Consider the following 23,039-nt stretch of genomic DNA (forward strand, 5'->3'; position numbering starts at 1 on the left):
GAAAGATGCTGCATTTGGAGTCAGATAGAAAGATCAAGAAGGAGATAGCTGTTCAAATCTCAGATCTTTCCTGCTGTGATCATGGGCAAGTCACTTAATTCTCTGGACCTCCATTTTTCTCATCTGTAAAATAATGATACTGGAGTTATAATGACCTCTAAGGTCCCCTCCAGTTATAAAAGGCTATGACCCTAAAGTGGTATGAATGTACAAACACTAAGACTTGGGATGAAAGGGAGAAGGAAAGGTAACAAACATTTATTAAGCATTTATTATGCTCCAGAAACTCTGATATGTACTTTATAAATATTTTATTTGATCCTTACAACAACCTTGTGAAGTAGGTGTTATTGTTATCCCCATTCTACAGGTGAAGAAACTGAGATAGAGGTTAAGTGACTTGTAGAGGGTCACTCATTTAATTTCCGAGACTGGAATTGAGCTGAGGTCTTCCTGTCTCCAGGCCTAGCACTCTATCCACTGCACCATCTTATGGCCCCAGGAGTCTTAGAAATCATCTTATCCAATTTGAGTATTTATTTCATAGACTTATTTTAAGACAAGAAAAGAAAAAAAGGGGTGCATCAGGGCAAAGAATAAATGAAGTTGAAGAGAAAATGAAAATCATAGAACAATTTCTTTAGAGGATCATTAAGGGTTGGGGTAAGGGAGAAAGTGATGAGAGGAAGGCTTAAGTTCATAATAAACTGAAGCATGGGAGAAATTCTGAGAAAAATAAAAAGCATTCCAAGGCTCAGAGTCTTAAAATCTAGCCACTGCTCAGATCCTTATAATCTAGCCACTAGCTCACTTAACGTTCAGACTCTTTAAGAGTCTTCCCAATATGACAGATGTTCTAATAAAGCTTGCCTAAAAAAAAAAAGCATTCCTTCTTCATTTTGCTTCTCATTGTTTTTTTTTCATATTTCTTTAAGATTTAGTTCAGGAATCAGCAGCAGTTTCTGGAGCTTTCAGCCCACAGACAGTAAGGGGGTCAGACAATTGGTCAGAAGGAGATTACAGAGGTCCCTTTTCTGGCATTGGGTGTGGCACTCTATTGCATTGACCATAGGTAGATCTGGGTCACAGTGCTGGGGTGCAGTCACAGGATGAGGAGGAGTACTAGCACACTAGAGCTTGCAGCTGCAGGGGATCAAGAAAAATGGTCACAATTCCAGGGCAGAAGAGAGTGCTTATGGTTGCTCATAGACCAGATCACCTCTTCTTAGATTAAATCACCTTGTAATAACTGAAAACTTATAGACCCCCATAACTAGCCCAGAAAATAATTGAACAAAAAACCTGAAGCTTCAGACAATACCTCTTCCATTTGACAGCAGAGCTCAACTTTAACATAAAGTTAAAAGTCAAGAAATAAACTAGAAAATGAGCCAACAACAAAAAAAGAGCTAGACCATAGAAAATTACTATGGTGACAGGGCAGATCAAAACACTAACCCAGAAGAAAACAACAAAGTCAAAACTGCTACATCCAAAGCCTCAAAGAAAAATGTGAACTGGTCTCAGCCCCCCCCAAAAGAATTCCTGGAAGACTTCAAAATGGGTTTTAAAACTCAAATAATAGAGGTAGAGGAAAAGTTGGGGAAATAAATGAGAATGATACCAGAAAATCATGAAAAAAAGACTTACCAGCTTGGTAAAAGAGGCACAAAAATCCACTCTAAATAGAAACATAGGTACAAAAATTCACCAAAGAAAAGAATTCCTTAAGAAGTAGAATTGGTCAAATGAAAATTTAAAAAAATGCAAAAGCTCACTAAAAAAATAATTCCTTAAAAATAAGAATTGGATAAGTAGAAACTAATGAATCTGAGAGACATCAAGAAACAATGAAACAAAATCATAAGAATGAAAAGATAGAAGAAAATGTGAAATATCTTTTTGGAAAAACAACTGGAAAATAGATCGAGACATAATTTTAAAATATTAAATTTAAAATTGAAAGTCATGATTAAAAACCTCCATATTTCAAGAAATTATAAAGGAAAACTGCCCTGATATCCTAGAACCAGAGTGGAAAATAGAAATTGAAAGAATCCACTGATCACCTCCTGAATGAGATACTGAAATGAAAACTCCAGGAATGTTATAACCAAATCCCAGAGCTCCCCAGGTTGAGGAGAAAATATTGCAAGCAGCCAGATAGAAGCAATTCAAATATTATCGAGCCATAATCAGGATCACACAAGATTTATTGCTTCCACATTAAAGGATCAAAGGGCTTGGTGTATGATATTGCAGAAGGCAAAGTAACTAAGATTACAACCAAGAATAACCTATGCCACAAAACCAAGTATAATCCTTCAGGGAGAAAATGGTTATTCAATGAAATAAAGGATGTTCAAGCATTACTGATGAAAAGACCAGAGCTGAATTGATTTGACTTTCAAATACAAGACTCAAGAGGAGCATCAAAAGGTAAACAGGAAAGAGAAACTGTGAGAGATTCAATAAGGTTACACTTAATAATAGAACAAAAATGCGTTTGCATTCTACATGGGAAAATGATACTTGTAACTCCTAAGAACAATTTCTTTATTGGGCAATTAGAAGGAGTATACATAGACAGAGGGCATGGGTGTGAGTTGATTATGAGGGGATGTTATCCAAAATAAATAAATAAAATAAAGGGGTGAGAAGAAGGAATGTACTGGGAGAAATGGAAAAGGGTAAGTAGGATGGAGTAAATTATTTTACATAAGAGGCATGAAAGAGCTTTTGCAGTAGGAGGGGAAGATGAGAGAAATGAGGGGAACACTTGAAAGGGTTTAACATGAACACTTCGTCGCGTATAAAAATCTATTCTACTCTACAGGAAAGTAAGAGAGAAAGGGAATAAGAGAAATTGGTGGGGGGAGCTGATAGAAGGATGTTACAGTTAAAAGCAAAAGACTTTTGAGGACGGACAGGCTCTTGCTTAATAAATGTTTATTAATTGACTGACTGCATTAAATTGAATAGAAAAAAAAAGAAATATAATTTCTTGACTTCTTGATGATTTTCATCCTGTAAAATATGGAGAAAAAATAAACTTAGTTTACAGAAAATTGGAGCCTGGGCTAAATGCTAAGACAGCACGCAGATGCTTTTAACAAGTTCAATATCCTGGCCCACATAAATTACTGAAAACCTTGCAAATGAAGATGATCTTTGAGAAACCACAGAGAATAGAATACATTTTAGACTTTCTAAACAGATATTTTTATAAGCATTTAGAAAAAAAATAATTAGTAAGAGCTAGCATCAATTCATTAATAATTAGCTATGTTAAGCTAAGCTAGTTTTCTTTTCAGAATGGGTTATTAGAATAGTAGATCAATGAACACTATAGAAATAGTGTACCTGGAATTCAACAAAGTATTTGATCATTTTTTTTCATGGCAGCCTTACAGACAAGACAGAGAAATGCAAACTGAATGAAAATATAGTTAAGGAAATGATCACATCTGAGGAATGATGATTAAAGATCAGTCCTAACCTGCCACATACTCAGCAATCAGCCTTATTTTGGTCAACATTTTTTGTCATTGACTTAGAGGAAAACAAAGAAGTTATACTTATTGAATTGGCACATATCACAAAGCTTGGAAGGATATATATCATATATCATCAAATGACATCATCTGGGTTCTCTAAATTCTTAACACATTGGCATAATGGGTCAAAGTTAAGAAAAGGAATGAGACTTCAGAGGGACAAATGCAGACTGTTTTTGTGGTGGTGGTGGATGTTCAGTCTTTTCAGTGATGTCCAATTCTTCATAACCCCATTTGGAATTTTCTTGGAAGAGATACTGGAGTGATTTGCCATTTCCTTCTCCAGTTCATTTTACAGATAAGGAAACCGAGGCAAATAGGGTAAAAGGACTTCCCCAGGATGACACAGCTAAATAAGTGTCTGAGGTCAGATTCGAACTCAGATCTTCCTGACTCCAAAGCTCGTGCTCTATTAACTGTGCTGCCCAGCTGCCCAGAATGATATTCACAGATTAGAATACTGGGTCACACTTAATAAGGTGAAATTAAATAATGACAAAAGTAAAGTATTTCATTTGAATTTGATCAGTTTCACAAGTGCAACATGGGGTAGAATGGTTAGATAATAGTTTGTTTAAAAAAAAAAAGGAACAGGGGGTTTTAGTGGCTTGCAAGTTCAATATGAACCAACAAGGTGACCAAAAAGTGAATACATTTGAAGGTGGCATTAAGAGAGTCATAGGGTTCAGAATGAGAGAGGTGATTAGGTGATATGTTGTATTTTGAGTGCTACATTTCAAGAGGGACATTGGTAATCTGGAAAGCAACCAAGGGAGGACAACCAAGATAGTTAGGGTATTGAGATCATGCCACATATGAATTGGCTAAAGAAACTTGGTATTTAGCCTAGAAAAGAGATTTAATTAGCAAAACCACGATAGATATCTTCAAAAATTTGAAAGGCTGTTTAGGGGAAGGGGGATTAGAGCTGTTCCCATAGGGCAGAACTAAGAATAAGATCTGAATTCAAATCCAGCCTCAGACACTTGCTAAGTATGTGACCTAGTAAATCACTTAACCTCTCACCCTCTCAGCTTCCTCATCTGTAAAATGGGAATAACAATAGGGTTGTTGTGAGGAGAAAAATGAGATGATATTTATAAATCACTTCGCAAACATGAAAACATATATAAATGTCATCTGTTATTATTAATGGGTTGTAGTTGCAGAGGAGCACATTTAGTCTCCATACAAGGAAAAACTCTACTAATTCAAAAGAGGGAAAGGGTTCTTGGAAAGACTGTTTTCCTGACCACTAGATGTCTTTAGGAATGGCTTAATAAGCATCTGCTGGAATTCTCTAAGGGAAATTCTTATTCAGATATAGGTTGTGCTAGATGGGTTCCTTCCTAATGTTTTGATTTCTTAGGAAAAGGGGTTTTAGTAGGGCAAGTGAAAATTAATAAGATCAGAAGATTAGTTACTAATCTGTTACTAATGTCATATCAATTTAAAGATGTATCTTGTTAACTAAAAGTCTATAGGGTAGGATTTAGAGCAGCCTGGTATTTATGTGATGGGATGGATGGTCTTCCTACATGTCTATATCATCTTCACACAAAAACAACAGTAACACTAAATCATTAAGAGAAATGATTCTATTGCTATTAAGGAAAAATGTCTTAATTAAGGAAAAATTATTTCTATTTAAATGGAAAAGAACCCTGGACTTGATCATCCTGCAGCTATTAGACAAATTTTCCAAGCTGTGAGGATTCTTACAAGTCTCCTTGCCAACAAGATTCTTTCTATTCCTTTTCTAGGAACAGAGGGTTCTAAAGTCTTCTTCACAAGTCTTTAAAATAAAGAGTCTTCTAGGAAAATTAAAAAAAAAAACTAGAAGGGGTGATTATAAGATTGAGGGAAAATATTTAAGGGAGACTAATAGTTTACAATTATTACCTCCATCACCACTCAGGCTCTGACAGAGACAACTAGGACTTGAAACTCAAGAGTCTTGGCAATAACAGTCCTTCTAGCTTTATGCCCTCAGCCATCCATTATTCTGGGATAAAACCCTTATGGAGATGCAGCCTGGTAACTGCTCCTCCAGGTACTATAGCCACAGCTACTGAAGAACAATATAGATTTTTTAAAAAGTTCTCGCCACAAAAGTCCTAGGCACTGTCAAATGATTGAACATCAGAAACTGATATTTTATTGGTGGAAATGACATTAGAGAATTGACATCAACATTTGTTTTCCCACTACACTCTAAAGACAATGGGAGCTTCCCATCTTGATTTGCAGATGGAACCTCCAAAATATGTTATCTCACCCATTAGAATGTGAGCTCTCCTAGAATAGGAACTGTCTTGTTTTTCTTTCTTTTTTAAAATGTTACTTTATTCTGAACTTAAGAAATAAAACAAACATTACCATAACATAGCAGAACAGAAAAAAAGATGATTGCACATGCAACTGCAAATCTATTACTTGTTATTCCTTTTAAATATATGCTAAAGTCACCATGTAACATTTTTCCTTTTTTTTCCCTTCCCCCACCCCCGGGCTTAGAGATGGCTACTATTAGATGCACATACACGTGTACACACAAGTATGTGTATAAATGTATGTATGTATATATATGTATGTTAAATTATTTTATAGATATTTCTATTTATCAGTTCTTTCTCTCAATGCAAATAGTGTCTTTCTTCATAGGTCCTTTGTTGTTTTTTATTTAAAATAGTCAAAATGATTTACTCATTCAAAGTTGTTCTTAAAATAATATTGCTATTGCTATATACAACATTTTCTTCATTGTGCTTATTTTGCTCTTTGTTATTGTGTGCAAAGCTATCCATGTTTTTCTTAGATCATTGAACTCATCATTTCTTATAGCGCAATAGTATTTCATCATGATCAAATATCACAACTTGTTCAACCATTACCTAGTTGATGGGCATCCCCATAATTTCCACTTCTTTGCCACCACAAAGAGAGCTGCTATAAATATTTTAGAAGATACAGGATTTTTTTTTTAAATTTTTCCCTAATCATCTTTGGAAACAGACCTAGTAGTGAAATTACTATGTCAAAGAGTATAGGCAGTTTTAATAATTCTTTTGGCATAATTCCAGATTGTTCTCCAAAATGGTTGGATTAGTTCACAGTTCCACCAACAGTGAATTAATGCCCCAGTTTTTTCACACTCCTTTTAACATTTGTCTCTTTCCCCTTCAATCATTTAGCCAATCTGATAGGTGTAAATGATATTTTAAGGTTGTTTTAATTTGCATTTCTCTAATCCATAATGATTTAGAATATTCTTTCATATGACTATAAATTGTTTTGATTTCTTCATCGGAAAACTGCCTGTTCATATCCTTTGGCCATTTATCAATTGGGGAATCAATAATATTCTTACAGATTTGACAAAGTTCTTTCTATATTTGAGACATGAGACCTTTATCTGGGAAACTCTATAAAAATTTCTCCCCCAATTTTCTGTTTTCCTTATGACCTTGGCTACATTTGTTTTATTTGTACAAAACTTTTTTAACTTAATGTAATTGAAATTATATCCATTTCACACATCACACTGCTCTCTATCTCTTATTTATTCATAAATCATTTTCCTATGCATAAGTCTGATAGGTAATGTGTTCCATGTTCTTCTAATTTTCTTGTAATGTCTCTCCATATCTAGGTCATGTATCCATTTTGGCCTCATCTTGATAAATGGTATATTTGGTCTATATCCAGTTACTACCAGACTACTTTCCAGCTTTCCCAACAATTTTTACCAAAGAATGAATTCTTACCCCCAAAACTTAAGTCTTTACACTTGTCAAACACAAGGTTACTATAGTCATTTGCTGCTATAAGTTGTATATCTACTCCATTTCACTAATCTACCTTTCTATTTCTTAGCCAGTACCAGATAGTTTTGATAAATACTGCCTTATAATATAGTTAAAGATATTGTACTGTTAAAGCTCTTTCCTTTACATTTTTTCATTAGTTCCTTTGATGTTCTTGACTTTGTTCTTCCAAATGAATTTATTTTTTCTAATTCGGTAAAATAATTTTGGTAATGTAATTGGTATGGCATTGAATATATGAATAAATTTAGGTAAAATTGTCATTTTTATTATATTGGCATTATCTACCCATGAACAATTAATATTTCTCTAATTATTTATATCTTATTTTATTTGCATAAAACTTTTTTTTATCATTTTGTTCATATAGTTTCTGGGTTTGTTTTGGTAGGTATACTCCCAGGTATTTTATACTTTCTAGAATTATTTTAAATGGAGTATCTCTTACTATCTGTTCTTGCAGAATGCTGATGATTTATGTGGATTTACTTATATTCTGTTACTTTGATAAAATTATTGTCTCAACTAACTTTTGGGATTTTCCAGTTAGATCATCATATGTTTTTTTTTTCTGTTTGTATCCCCAGTGCTTAGCAGAGTGCTTTGCAAATCGCACAAATGCTTAATAAATGCATTATTCATTCATTAAGGCTGTCTGCTAAAGATTTTCTTTAATATAGTTTTAACCAGAGTGTGTATTGACAATGCTGGCTTTGTATAGTTCCTTTAAAAAAAATAGAATATTTTTTGTTATTCTGAACTTAAAAAAATAAATAAAATTTCCATACACAAAGAGGGAAATAAAAGATTACACATGAAACCATGAATCTTCTTTATGTACAGCTTGTTTTTTTTAAAAGTATATTATAAATTTGACACGGTTTCAAACTGTCCTGCTTGTTTGTGTCTCCCTCTGAACTTCTGTTTTCTTCTATGTATATGGTTACTTTTAAATAAAAAATCATCTACCAGTGCATTCAGAACATTTTTTCTCCCCTTTCTTTGCTCCTTTCGGCATTGCCTCTCTGTAGTTTCTAATTACAAGAGCCGTTTTTGGTGCAGATTGTTTGAAAGAGCCCTGTGTTTGAGAGATTAGAGGAGTGCTTTATTAGCACCTTGCTCCATTTGGAATAGACCATTCTGAAAGAGTGAGTACTGAGTGTTGAAGGCTTGAAGGGAGCAAAATAATTGATGAGTGTACTCCATGTGGTTACCTAGCAGCTTGTTCAAAACGTCTGAAATAGAGTCTTTTAAGATCCTATTACTGATTCCTATTGAAAGCTTCCTAATGGCTTTGAGAGGATTTCTATGTTACCAACATGATTCTTTCTTCCAGTTATGATGTTGCTCATGTTCCTCATTATTGTGCCATTATTTGTCATTGTTAAAACCATGAAAAGACTTAGATGTATGAAGAAGAGATGAGAACTGGATTCCCTCAGTGGACAGTGTAAATTGATTTCCTGACTGCACAAGCAGGGGAGGCTACATGGTGACATTTTTTGTTTTTGTTCTAATATGTAAAGAAATTTGTCAAGTTAAATTACTTATCAAAAATATCACAAGCTCAAAAAGATGACGTTAATGAAAGACTATTACTGCTATCTAAGAGTTAGAAATCACTTAATTATTTTTAGAATACCAAGGCTTTCTAAATCCAAACACAGAGAACTTGAGTAGTACAGAATTACCTCAAATTTGTTTAATATCTTTAAATAGTAAGTAGTCTAAGATTACTTTCTAAGCACTATTTTTTCTTTGAATATATTTGGATAAAGATAAAAAATATTTCAACCTCTTTTTTCTCCCTTTTTCTCTTCTGGGAAAATAAGACAAGTTTTAAAAGTATAAAATGACTAGGTGGTACAAATCAATAGTGAAAATCAATGGGATACAACCAGATTTCATATCACAAAGACACATGAGGTGATAATCACTTGAAAATAAGCTGATGTGTCTGAGTAGTTTGACCTTTGTGTACTCATTAAAAAAATATAATAACAGCAATACAGCAGCTACTAAGACATTTATCAAGGGGGAACTCTGAAGAATGCCACTATAAAGCTCTATTACAAAAGCTTACATTCATTCTCACAAACTGGATAACACACCTATGAAAATCGTCCATAAAATTAAATAGTCTTGGTTATTTCTTCTATTTCAGAAATTATCTGAGACTTAAATGCCATTTAATATGTTTAAATAATCAAAACATTCAAATCGGAGTGGGGGGAGTTGATGATTCTTGTACATATATGAATATAATCCATATAGTAACTGAGTGAGGTGTTCAAATGGTATTGAAGTTTTGCCTTTGGACAATGTACTTTCAAAGTGCCAATATTTTGGCAATACAGAGAGACAATCTGAGTGTATCTTAAAGAAACAATAGATAAGAAATATTAATTGAAGACTAATATCATTATTGCCACATATATTGTTAGTTGCTGTGGTCATCCACTAGATGTGTCCTTAAGGGGGAAAACAGCAAAAAAAAAAGTCAGCAAAGAAAATTAAAGCATACTTCTAAACATTTAATAACTTTTGCTTGTGTAACCAGCTGTGCTACATAAATCTGGAACTTCTGCATTACATAAAGTTGGAGGTCTTAAGAGCCTTTAAAAAAAAAAAACCTGGTACCAGATGCATTTAAAGACTGGCTTTTAGTTCAGATGCAGCTTTTCTTTTACCAAGAGCACATATTTCCTCTTCTAAAGTTCTTCTCTTTTCTTCAAGTTTCATTCTTTCTTCTTGATGAATTCTTTTAAGGCGTTCAAATTTTGCCTGGAGCTCTCGCTCAGCTTCTTTCAAAAGAGCTTCTTTCTCTTTCACTCGCTTCACAAACAACTGCTTCATGTCCTCTTCTTTCCTTTGAAATTCTCCGAAACAGTCGTACCTTTTGAACTCATATGCCTCCTGAACACTTACAGATTTTTTCTCTGGGTTTACATCTTTAAAACCGATTTCCTTAAGTTTGCAACGTCTATAATTTTCGTAGTGTTGGAGATGTGTTTGTTCTCTCAAATCTTCCATGTTTGTGCAAATGAGCATTTCCCGGAGCTTTACAAAGTCACAGTGATTTTCGTTTTCCACTTGCACAATGCCCCAAGGATACTGACGAGCTTTCACCATCCTATTTCCCAGTTTGACCTCTTCTGTACTACCCACTACAGCAAATGGTAAATGACCGTTCATCGAAGCATTAAGCTGAGCAACAGTTTCATCATCTGTTGGGAACTGGTATATTTGAATTCCATTGATGACCAATTCGTTCATGAGTCTAAGCTTAAACTTCTGCAATTCTGCTTTAGTAATTGTATCCGCTTTGGCGATCACAGGGATGATATTTACCCGACTATCCAGTCTCTTCATGGTTAACAAGTCAAGGGGCTTAAGAGAATGTCCTGTAGGTGAAATAAAGTAAAGACAGACATGGATTCGAGAATCTCGGTAATTAAAGAGTGAACGTTTAATCTTCAGTTCTTCTTGGAGATAGGCCTCAAATTGAGCATCTATGTAATCCACAATTGGTTTATAGTTATCTTCTTTATTTATCTGGTCTCCAAATCCCACTGTATTTACAATGGTCAGTTTCAACCGGACATTGCTTTCCTGTAGTTCATACGTCTGGGCTTTAAGTCTTACATTTGGGTGAAAGTGTGAGGATATGGAGCTATCAGAATTAGTGTTAAACAACGTGTCTATCAGGGTTGACTTTCCGATTCCAGTTTCTCCCACACAGAGAATGTTGAAACAGAACCCTTGCTGAAGGGACCTGTTGACCAACTGATCAGGCAAACTTTCAAAACCCACATGGCCAGTCATAGTTAAACTACGAGGGTTTTCATCTGTTGTCTTTTCTTCTTTGCATGGTTGGGAGGAGACACAAGTTGCTTTGATTCCCACAAGAGACTGATAGACCATATGCCGCGCCACATCTGAGGAAGCCATGGTCCCCAGGGATGTAGTGAGAAGCGGACTGGGTGGAATCTGGGAAAAGCCGGGCGAGATCCGGGAAAGGCCGAAGCCGCAGTTTCCCTTCCCTCTAGCCTCCAAAGGTGGAGGGAAAGCCTAAGAGGGAGAAAATAAGTAGCTACAGCTACCGCTTCGGGCTCCCCACGGTTGGAATTTAACCGGCGGCTGGAGACAGTGTAGAGCACGCGGAGGCAGGTGGACTAAAGTAAGCAAACCCGAACTCGGAGGCTGGAGAGGGTGGAGCCAGGGTAGGGCTAATAGGGTTACGTCTTGAAAGAAAGGTGGATTTCTTCTAGCTTAAAACCTCTTAAAGGGAGAAGTTTTGCCTTTCTGTGTACTTTAACCTCACCATAACTCGGTGAAGGATTACCCCAAGTTCACAAGTCAGTAGACAGGCTCAGAAAGACAAGATGAAGTCAGATCTAGATAGATCATCCCTCTCTAAAAAGCCTCCGCCCCCACGTTAAATACAATGTGAGGAGATGTTGCTCTCTTATTTAAAAACAAAACAAAAACAAACAAATAAAACTTTTTCAATGGCTCCCTAGAGACTCTAGGGGGAAAAAAATTAGGCATTAAACACAATTCCCTCCCATTTTTGCAGATGTAACTGCAGTTTTTTAAGAAGGAAACTGGCAAAGTTAGATCTGTGTTTTGTATCATTTATTTTGTGAAAGTAGATGGATAATGGATTGGAGAAGGGAGAGACTGGAGGCAGGGAGACTAATGCATTAAAAAAACCCCTTTTTAATTTGTGTATATGTATACACATATGTGGATATGTGTAATACATATGCTCACATTTCCATATGTCTACATAAATGCAAAAAAGCATCATTGAAGATATATGCTATCTCCAAAGACCATTAAAGTTAGATATCTTTAATACTTTTTTCTATATGCTATATAATATATATGTGCACATACACATATAGATAAATAACACTAACCATGAGCACCTACTCACTGCTTACCCCAAAATAAGTTTTCCCTTGTAAAAATACTAGTCAAGCAAAACAAACCAATTCATTGGCCAAGTCTGAGACTATATGTCTCATTCCACACCTCTTGTCTACCTTCCCTCTGCCAAGAATGGGGAGGAATATTTAAAAAATAATCATCAAAAGAAGTGCAGCTGGGAACTTAAGTACACACACATATGTGTGCGAATATGTCAGCATATTCATATATGTATATAACTGCATACTTACACATGTATATGATAGAGACTTGGCCTATGATTTTATTAATATTGGGAAGTCCCTGATGACAGAGCTCTCTTTACTAATATAACTTTCCACCTTGTCTGCAATTTGCCATATAGAGAGTACATGTGATCACTAAGAGGTTAAGTGACTTGCCCAAGATCACAAATGACTTGCCTAAGGTCACAAAATCAGTAAGAGTCAATGGCAGGACTTGAACCAGGTCTTCCTGATTCTATCTAAGGTTTGCTACCTATCCATTAGGTCACATTATCCCTCAAATAATATGTATGTGTATCTTTTAAATTGTACATAACTCGCAATTTTAAAAATAATTATCTTGTTCTTAGAGTATTTAAATATATTTATTATTGATTATTAAGTTTGCAACAAAAAAGAAAGAAAAATTTTGAAGGAGGTTATTGTAATAGTTCAGGTAAGACCTGATAGCCTGAATTAGGGCAGTGGTCATTGATTGGAGAGAAGTGGAGGTAGAGAAACATTGTGGAGGTAGAATGAATTAGACTCGATTCCTGGCTGGATATGAAGGAGAGAGAAAGAGAGGCGCAAAGGATGACTCTGAGGTTGCACACCTAGGTGATTGAAAGGATCATGGCAACCTCAATAGAAACAGGGAAGTTATGAAGAAGGATGGGTATAGGGGAAAATAGTGGCCTCTGGTTTTTGAATGTGTTGTGTTTGAGTTGCCTGTAATACATTCAGCTGTAAATGTTTCATAAACAGTCCATGATGCAGGTATGGAGTTTCAGAGAGAGACTGGGACTAGAAATAGAGATTTGGGACTCATCTACATGAGGCTGAGGCAGTGCCCCCTCTTTCCCGCCCATACCTTCCCCACGGAGCGCCAGCACCACCATGAGCCTGCATTCCAACCTATAAGTGGGAGCAGACTGTGTCACAGCTGTGGCCCTGGCTGCTGGCACCGGTGGGCTACCTAGCCTTCGAAAAGTCTTTGTATATAGAAATCATTGAGAAAGAGGAAGTTGAATGATCTTTAGAGGTAGATGACATCTAATGTGTCTTACAACTCTAAAATTATATTACTGTATTAGCAGAAAGGTATTATAATGTTTGTCATGGACTAGTCTAGGTATAAAACCCCAAAGTACCAGTCCCACATGATTTAGCTCTATCTGTAAAAAAGCAAGAGAAAAGGAGGCAGGTGTTCATTGAGGTGTGAATGAAATCTTTATGCATAATAAATGGAAACTGATTGCAGAAAGAGAAAAGACTAGAACTTTGGAAGAAAGTAATTATACCTTCATGGTCTTTTCAATAAGGATAAGAATTTCCCTTTCTTATGGAGAATTCTTAATGGCTTAAAACTATAGAATTCCACAGCCAAACATGCTGCAGGGAAAGTTAGTTGCAGAAAGATGAGATAATCTAAAGAGCAACTTTCTCACACAAATGCAAGCAATTCTAATTTAGAAAGAAGAAAGGAAAGAAAGAAAGGAGGGAAGGAGGAGGGAGAAGTGAGGGAGAGAGAGAGGGAAGGAAGAAAGGGAAGAAGGAAGGAAGGAAAGAAGGAAGGAAGGAAGGAAGGAAGGAAGGAAGGAAGGAAGGAAGGAAGGAAGGAAGGAAGGAAGGAAGAAAGAAGTTGCCTAAAGAGACCAACATGGCTATAGAGGGTCAACTGACATAGATTTGTAAGAGACATATACAAAAGACAGACTAGAGGGCAGATAATCAAATACAAATACATATCAATGACATGACACCAGGAGAATTAGCAGCAGAAATACTAAAGCCTAGATGAGGCTGAGGATGGTGATAAAAGTGAAGGATAGTGAGAAGCACTTTTAAGAGTATCAAAGAATAGATAAGACTGCTGCTTGGATGAAAAACAAAGGCTAATATTTCAATTCAACAAGTATTTAAGTGCCTACCATTTGTAAGGCACTATGCTAAATATTAAGGATAGAAAGATTAAAAAAAAAATCAACCTGCTATCAGAGCTTACATTCCACTGGGTAGATACGATAATGTATATGCATATATCAGCAAGTACAAAGTATATACAAAGTACTCAAATATTCACATGGAGCTATGGTTTCTGATTTAGAACTCTCTCCAGCAAGGCAGAGTGGTACCTATCCATGCTTGCCCATCCTGTGAGACTCTCATCAATTTCCACCCATAAGATGATCAATCACATACCTTCCTCCTCTGGTACATCATCATGTCATAGAGGTTACATTGGGTTCTTGAAGTCTATACCAAAAAAGAACAAGCTCTAGAAGGTTCTACCATGCTGGAAAGTCTTAAATTATGTTCTTAGGAATAATCCAAGTGTTTCTTGGGGACCAGCCTTTAATGACAGAGAGGCACATCACCAACAGTTGACCACCTAGTGATTGTATATTTTTTTTTAATTTTGGCCATGGCAAACAATATACAAAGTTGTTGTTGTTCAAACATTTGAGTCCTGTCTGGCTCTTTGTGACCCAAACTGGGGTTTCCTTGCAAAGATATTGGAGTGGTTTGCCATTTCCTTCTCCAGATCATTTTACAGATAAGGAAACTCAGGCCAACAGGATTAAGTGATTTGCCTAGGGTCACACAGCTAGTATGTGTCTGAGTACAGATTTGAACTCAGGAAGTTGAGTCCTCCTGATTTTAGGCCCAGTGCTCTAACCACTATACCGCCTAACTGCCCAATATACAAAGTAATACAGTTCAATTTCAAGAACAACGGAGTACTACCAACTGGAGTGATAATGATAGGCCTTATGTAGGATAGTGTATTGTCTTCATTGTCTATTTGATTAAAAATAAATATTGGGCAGGAAACCCAAGTAGGAATCCACTGCAATGGTCCAGGAAAGGGATGATGTTTTGTCTGATAAATATAACTAGTATTCACCACAGGGATAGGCTTCATTTAAGTGTACACAGAGACAGAGAAATCAGTTTTCTCAATACTGGGTTATCAACTCACTGTTTGACTAAAAACTGATTGCAAAACTGGAAAATAGTCTAGCAGAAATTAGGTATAGACCATTGCCAAGATAAATTACAATGGATACATGACTTGGACATTAAAAGTAACATCCAAAGCAAATTATAAGCAAGAAAGAAATTATCTTTCAGATCTATAGAGAGGGGAAGAGTTCAAGCAAGGGATAGAGAGGATCACAAAAGATAAAATGGGTGATTTTGATGATGTAAAATTAAAAAGTTTTTGTACAAATGAAACTAATCTAGTTAAAATTAGGAGGGAAATAACTGGAAAAAGTCTTTGCAAGTTTCTCTGATAAAGATCTTTTATGCAAGATATATAAGAAACTGATTCAAATTTATAAGACTAAGCATCATTCCCCAAAAGATAAGTTGTCAAAGGATATTAACAGGCAGTTTTCAAAGGTAGAAAGACAAGCTGTTAATAATCAGATTATACAAATTGAAGCACCTCTGAGGTTCCTTGTCATTTCCTAGTGGAAATTGCTAAACAAATTACAATATATGAATATCATGAAATGTTTTTGTGCCACAAGAAGTGATGAAATGAACAATTTCAAAAGAAACAGAGAAGACCTCAATGAACTGATGTTTTACAATGATCACATTATAAAGAAAAGCAACTTTGAAAAACTTTCTATACAATGATAAAACATGATTGCCAGAGGACTAAAGCTGAAATATGCTACCTATCTCCTTCCAGAGAGATGATAGATTAAAAAAAAAAAAACACTTAGCATTGAGTTAGCACTTTAATCTCTGCAAAGCACTTTACATCTATTATCTCATTTGATGCTCACAACAACCTGAAGTAGGTGCTATTTATGATCCCCATTTTATGGTTGAGGAAGCTGAGGCCAGTTAACATTCAGTGGTTTGCACAGTGTCACAAGGCTAGTGAGCATCTGAGGCAATATTTGAACTCAGGTTTTTGCCTGATTCCAGACCCAGTGCTCTATCCACTCAACCACCCGATTTCTTCTCAAAGGGTTTAAAATGAAGAATGAAATAAATTTTTGGACAAGGCCAATGTGGAAATTTATGTTGTTGGATTATATATATTTGTTATGAGGGTTTATTTATCACTCAGTGGCAAGGTCTGGGAGGGAGAGATAATAAATGCATGTAAAGTTTTTTAAAAAGCTAAAAAGAGGAGCTGATATTTAATCTTAGTAACAATAGGAAGCCATTAGAGTTGATAGGTCATATATTACTGATTCATTTTTTGTATTGCATTTTGCATTATAATAGTAATAATACCTCTATTAGTTGAAAGAATATGTTGTAAAAAAAACCACTTCATTGTGAGAAACTTCTTTAGCAAAGATGGAAATAATGGCCTTGGGATGTATCCTATGCTCAGTATTGCATTTCCATCACCCCTTAGTTGACACTTCTTTCCCCTCTCTCATCTCTAGGTAGGCAGGCAGGCAATAAGCATTCATAAGCCCTTAATGTGTGCCAGGCACTTTGCTAAATGCCAGGTTAAAAATACAAACAAAAAGACAATCCCTGCCCTCAAGGAACTGCCATTCTAACAGGGAAAGACAACACACAAAAGAGGAGAATACTTGGGGAGTAGGAGGGAAAACTGAAAGTACCCACATGAAAGCGTGACATTGAAGTCTGGAAAGCCAGAAGCACAGCCCAGAGGGGAATGAAGGTTGGCAAGCCTTGGATCTTCCCCATAATGGAGGCCTGGGGCACAACATGCCAATGAGAGAAAGGGACTAGTATGGTAGGAGTCTATTTGAGGGTGAGAAGGCCATAGGGACAGATGGATCCTTTAGGGTAGGAGACCCAGGCCCTGAGGGATTGAGGGAAGACTCAGGGTGAGACTGCAGCACAGGCAAGATGTTGATGTCCAGAAAGTCAGAAGCACACCCAAAAAGGGAGAGGAGGGGAGGCTCCCCAACTGTTTTTGTTCTCCATGAAGCTTCTTGCTAAAGAAGACAATAAGATTAGGCAATAGTATCCCTACTTCCTTCTCAGCTACCCTGAGACCTTGACCTGACTCAGGACTTGGGCCTTCTCTTAATCCTCTGACTCAGCTTCCACTGAGGTGTGGCGCTTCTCTCTGTCCCTCTATGCCTAGGCTAACTTTGCTTAAAAGAGTTTTATCCTCAGATGATTTGTTAATACAAGTATTTATCACTCCATAGCTCTATTTTTTTTACAACCAACAGAAACCAGTTGACAACTGAAAATTAAATCAAAGAGAAAATTTTTAAAATTTAACCTGTCTCTTATGATGAAAAATGCTATGTATCCCCAGAGAAAGAACTGATGGTGTCTGAATACAGATTGAAGAATACCTTTTTTTTTTACTTTCTTTATTTTTCTTGAGGGATTTTTTTTCTTTCACATGATTAATATGGAAACATGTTTTATATGACTACACATGTATGTATATCAAATTGCTTGCCTTCTTGATAGGGGGTTGGTGTGGGGAGGGAGAAAGGGAGAGAATTTGGAACTCAGACTTTTAAAAATTAATGTTAAAATTGTTTTTACATTTAATGGAGGAGAAATAAAATACTAAACACATTTTTATTTAAAAAATTAACCTATCTTTCCTCCACTCCTCCTCTCTACCATGTTGGCTATAGATTATATTCTGGCAATCAGTGACTGATGATGTAATTAATACATCCAAGATAATTAATGCACTTTTCTTGGTATTCCCTGATTTTCAGTCTTCAGTGAGAGAAAAGCACACCATGATGCCAGCAGGCCCAATGTAAATGATTTCTGAGATCATATAGAGAAAGATGGAAGAGATTTCAGAGGTCATCTATGGGAGAGGAGAGGAGGGGAAAGGAACAGAACAATTCTACATGTAGTGGGTATATACTCGGCACCAGGCTCTGTACTTGTCTAGGAAAAACAAGAAGTTTAAGACATGATTCCTGCCCTCATTGAATTTTCATTTTAGTTAGAAAAGATGAGACTTATGCATAGGAACCAAGAGGACAACAAATCCAGACAGAATCAAACAACTGAATATAGTAAGCGCTTTCATGCAGAGTTCACGTCTTGGAAAAGTATTTCACTGATGCCTTTTTTTTTGGTTCCACAGTAATTTCCCCTTAAGTTCCCCTCATGCCACCCACCGAAACCTCTCTGGTAAAGAAGGAAAACAAGTAAAAGTAACCAACTAAGCACCTATATCTGACAGTATATAAAATATTCAACACCTATAGTCTCCCATCTTTCTATGAAAATCATGAAAATATGTGTTTCTTCATTAGCTTTGGGGTCCAAGATTTTTCATTGCAATTAAAAGCAACCTAGATGCCCTTATGTGTTTGGGGCATTTTGTCATCTTTGTCATTGTTATCGTAGTCAACATTGCTTAGTTTAGGAGTCATTTTGTATGTTTGTACACATATGCATATATGTATGTGTAGGTAGTTCTATATACATATACGTGTGTGTGTGTATATGGGTGTGTATGTGTTGTACTCCAGGTTCACTCACTCAGTAAGCATTTATTAAGTATCCACCACGTGCCTATGACTATGCTAGGTACCAGTTTTCCTTTGGCATCATTTCTGCAGCTTCTATATATGGTGCCCTCAATAAATGGACAAAAGCTTAAATCTAATAGGTAACTAGCCACTCACAGTCACTGTTCTAGCTTTAATCACTTGATTACTAGTAAAATGATAACAAGAAATGAGAGAAGACTATCACAATTCAGGAACTACAAAGCCATGAGCAATAAACATCTCTATCTGTAAAGGAAAACAAAGGAATCTGGTGTGATTGAGGAGAAAATGAAGCTAAATGAGAGGCATGTAGCAGATGTCACTTGTTTTGATTTGAGGCTTAGGAAACCTTCAGCCAGATTCTCCTGCTATGAATCTTAGTGTTTTATATGGGCAGATGGCAACAACAGTCATGAAATGCCATTTTAAAAAAAAGGTATCTAGATTAATTGGGAAGATGAGCACAATTTTGCTAGCAGATTGAAATTAAAAAATACAGATGCATCCAGCAAAGTGAAATATGTTGTTATACCTATATTCAAAGGTGTGAAGTAATTTGGAGGTGAGAAAAAGGATGTCATTATGAATTGTCAGCAAAGTAGAGATGACACAGAACTGAAAGGGACAGCTACCAAGAATGGACGAGAGAGTTGGGATCCAAAAAATCTTGACAGGCTAATGAGATAAAATGTAACAGAGACAAATGTTAAGTTTCAAAAGCTTCGGTTCAACAACTCAACTTTTCTGACAACAGATGTGGGAGATAGAATTGGAAGGAGTTTGTCTCAAAAAAAAAAGACCTACGGATCTTAGTGGATTTTAAGTTCAATATGAGTTAGCAATATGCTATAGCATCTCCAAAAGCCAATATTATCTTGTCAAGTGATTTAACCTCTCTCAACTGTAAAATGGGCATAATAGCAATATCAACCTCCTAGGATTGTTATGAAGGTCAAATATATATGTGTGTGTGTGTGTGTGTGTGTGTGTGTAGTGCTTTGCAAATTTTAAAGCATTACATTTGTTGTTGTTCAGTTGTTTTCAGTCATGTCTGACTCTTCATAACTCTATTTGGGGTATTCTTGGCAAAGATATTAGAGTGGTTTGCTATTTCCATCTCCAGCTCATTTTACTGATGAGGAAACTGAAGCAAACTGGTTTAAGTGACTTGTCCAGGGTCACACAGCTAGTATGTAAAAACAGATTTGAACTCAGGAAGATGAGTCTTCCTGTCTTCAAGCTCAACAGTCTATTCACTGCACCACTTAAATTACATAAATGTCAGCTATCATCATCATCATCATCATCATCATCATCATCATCATCACCATCATCATCATCTAGGACTGATTTAAGAGAGCCATAATTCCCAAGAATAAGGAGATGATCATCTTCCTGGGCTTTGTCCTGGTCAAACCACACTTGTAACATGTTGTTTAGTTCTGGCTACCACATTTTGGGAAGGACAACAGTAACCTGTGGCCAGGAGAGCAAAACCAGGGCAGTAAAGGACCTTTTTGTCTACATCACAGGTGGATTAGTTGAAAGAGCTGGGGATGTTTAGCATGGAGAAGAGAGTGGGGTGGGAGAGAGGAAGAATTGTCTTCAAGAATTGATAGCTATCCATAGAAGAGAGATTAGACATGTTTGACCTCAGAAAGCCAAAGTAGGAGTGAAGGATAGAGTTTTCAAAGGAACAAATTTAGTTTCAAAGCCAGAAATAAAACTTCTTAAAAATTAGAGCAATGCCTAAGTGCAAATTTCTGTTTTGGAATGTACCAGATTCCCCTTCAATGAATATCTTCAAGTAGAGGTGAAAGGATAATGGTTTGCATATATTTAGTAGAGATTTCATTTCAAGTCTGAGTTGGACTGGATGGTCACTGGGGTCACTTTCAACTCTAAAATTCTTCAATTTTGTGATTTAACAGTTGAAACATCCCTGGATATGAGTCCCAGTCCCAGATCTGGCCCTTACTTTAATAACTGTGATTATCATGGGCATATCGCATAGCTAACTTCAGTGTCAGCTTCCTTATCTATAAAATGGATGTAATAACACTTGTACTACATAACTCTGAGGATGGTTGTAAAGATTAAGTGAGATAATGAATGTAAATACTTTGTAAGTGTATATTGTTACATAAATGTCAGTTATTATTAGTTATATAATTTAATATGAAAATATAATTTTTGTTAGATGGTTAACATAAGATAGTAAAAATGATTTTATTTTGTTTTCTATGATTGCACTTGCATAACTTTTTCAAAATTTTATTTTCAATTCATGGAACAAAACAAGCATTTCTATAACAGTTCAGTAAAAAGTATAATTGAACATAAACTTCAAATCTACCATGTATTACTTGCTACTCCCTTCAAATACACAAGTTACCATGTAAATTTCTTTTTTTTCTTTTTCTTTTCTTCCCCCTTCCAGCCCTGGAGATGGCTACCATTAGACACAAATAGATAGATATACATGTAAAATTATTCTATACATGTTTCTATTTATCATTTCTTTCTCTGGATGCACATATGTAACCTATATCAGATTGCTTACTATCTGAGGAACGGGAGGGAGGGAAGGATAGAATTTGGAACTCAAAACTTTAAAACAATGAATGTTAAAATTGTTTTTAAATGTAATTGGAGGAAATAAAATATTATTAAAATAATAGAAAATTATTTTATTTCTTCACACCTAGAACACTTTTTAAAGAAAAACTTGTCATAAGGAACATACAACTGAAATGAAGAAAAATAGAAATCCATCTGATTAGATAGCTAGAAAGAGGAATTTACTGGAGTATCTCATTTTCTCACTAGTAAGTTATCCAGATAACTAAAGCTTACCCCTTTGAGTGCAAAGTTTTTTTTTAAATAAACTTTTCTAAAATATATTGTTTTATATTTCCATTATCTTAGAGCATACTAATATAATTTAACGGTTTTTTTAAAATTCTATCTCACGTATGGGGGGCATCTCACATATGAGGGCGTTCCCTCCAAAAATGTAGATCTCAATCTGTGCCTGCCCATCCTTCGTGAATCTTGTCCTTGTATGAGACAAGGTGTCCACTCATGTGTTAGGAACCTTCCTTCAGTTCTCCTGATGTTGTGAGGGTATCAGTGGACTCTGTCCATCATACGTGATTCCTTGTTTTCATTCCATGACCAGCCCAGCTACTTTGTACAAATACTCATTTTTAATGGCATGTTGCTCACTTCTCCTTTATAATCCCTTCTTTATAATATGTTTCACTCTCAGCTTGGCACAGCCTTGGACTATCTAACCTCCTCTTCATCCTTGCAGGGATTCTTAACCTGGGGTCCATGGACATACTCCCTTTCCTTCATTGAACTTGAGATGAGAAAAAACAGTAATATATTAATTTTACTTCTCTAGACTGAACCTCTAGAAACCATGCATGGGAACCTACTGAGCTAACCCACTCAGTTTTGTACTCCCTGGGATTATACAGTCTCCAATTCACCAGATTATTTTCCCCCCTGTCCCTTCACATGCATTCCCATCATCCTGTTTTCCACCTCTTACTTTGTGACCTGTAATGAAATCATCACTACTATTACTTCTGAAAAGAATGTGTCCATTTCCTTGTAAGGGCCATATCATTCTATTACTCTTCTTTATTGCTTCCCAAAACATGAAGTCCTTCCGTTGCCTCCACTCCTCTATAAATGCTGTACTGTTTCCTTCACTAGAAGATAAACTCCTTAAGAGCAGAGATTATCTTACTTTAGTATTGGTATTCCCAATTCTTATCATCATGCTTGACACATAGTAAACTTCTAATGTCATTCATTCACCATTTCTATGTGTTTCTCTACTGTCCTTGGATTGATCATCAATTTCAGTTCTTTGGTGACTATAGTACAGATAGGGCAAGCTAGGTGGCTCAGTGGATGGAGTGCCCAGCCTGGAGTCAGGAAGACTCACCTTCCTGAGTTCAAACCTGGCCTCAGACACTTACTAGCTGT

At 36.0% G+C, this 23,039-nt stretch overlaps 1 pseudogene; it reads right to left on the reverse strand.

Annotated features, from left to right (window-relative positions):
• Positions 1-9,591: 9,591 nt before the first annotated feature.
• Positions 9,592-11,548, reverse strand: LOC110200309 (septin-10 pseudogene; annotated as a pseudogene).
• Between the last annotated feature and the right edge of the window lie 11,491 nt (positions 11,549-23,039).

This window comes from Phascolarctos cinereus, unplaced genomic scaffold (assembly GCF_003287225.1).
Source record: "Phascolarctos cinereus isolate Bilbo 61053 unplaced genomic scaffold, phaCin_HiC Scaffold_4;HRSCAF=312, whole genome shotgun sequence".
Classification (NCBI taxonomy): domain Eukaryota; kingdom Metazoa; phylum Chordata; class Mammalia; order Diprotodontia; family Phascolarctidae; genus Phascolarctos; species Phascolarctos cinereus.